General features: G+C 38.7%; 1 pseudogene; it reads left to right on the plus strand.

The window, feature by feature from the left end:
• The window catches only part of LOC136526636 (clathrin light chain 2-like), a 2997-nt pseudogene extending 2336 nt beyond the window's left edge, over positions 1 to 661 (plus strand).
• Positions 662 to 948: the final 287 nt, after the last annotated feature.

Genomic DNA, 948 nt, shown 5'->3' on the forward strand with positions numbered 1-948 from the left:
ATAAAGGGATCTAGAAGTTTAGGGTAAGGAATCGTAAGTTTCCAAGTTTGTTTAAAGGTTCCTTTGTAAATCGCAGTCCTCTAGGACTCATGTTTTGTTTAGGGTATAAATATTGACCCTCGACCATTGTAATAGAGGTACACAACCAAATCAATACAACCAGCCCCGTGCCAACTTTCGAGTCCTTTTGTCATGTCGTCGAGTTCTTCGAGAGGAGTCATCGATCCGTCGACCTCCGTAAGTTCCGACAACCTTGTTATCATGTTTAGTATCATGCGGTGGATTTAGACGTGATGCAAGTAGTCTTGTTTGTTTTCAATGGTCGTGCGGCGGATCTTTGCTTAACAATCAAGAAGTCTTTGCTTATGCTTTGTTTATGAGTAGATACCGTGCGGCAGGCGTTTGCTTAATATGCTTAGTGAAAGCGAGATAGTTATCGGCTCTATATTAGATATGGCAAATCTAAATAGATTCATTAAGTTATCTAGTGTTGCATGTTTGAACCTTTTATATATTTGTAACACACTTCTGCCCAATCTAGATTGATATTGTTCGGTTCTTTCTCTTTCTCTTATGGTTTTATTCGTGCTTCAACGACCATTGCTTTTTCATACTACCTTTGCAGATAGATAGCATGCTCATAATGGCTGAATTATTTTAATCTAGATTGTCACATGTTGTGGGTTCATGCATGTTAATCACGTTTAAGCTTTAACGAAACCAGGTGTCGTGCGATAGATGCAGGTTTTGGATTAGTTTTAATCATTTTTTATTTGCACGTTCCTTCTTCATGGACCCCAATTCAGCTGGACTGCCGAGCTTGGTTATGCATTAACTCATAATTAATTTTCACTTGTTCAAACATGTCTTCCCATGCACATGCATTCGGCAACTAGGTCTTTACGTGCATTTATCTTACGGTTAGCTGAATGGTTTATGAACTTGTTG

This window comes from Miscanthus floridulus, chromosome 19 (genome assembly GCF_019320115.1).
Source record: "Miscanthus floridulus cultivar M001 chromosome 19, ASM1932011v1, whole genome shotgun sequence".
NCBI lineage: Eukaryota > Viridiplantae > Streptophyta > Magnoliopsida > Poales > Poaceae > Miscanthus > Miscanthus floridulus.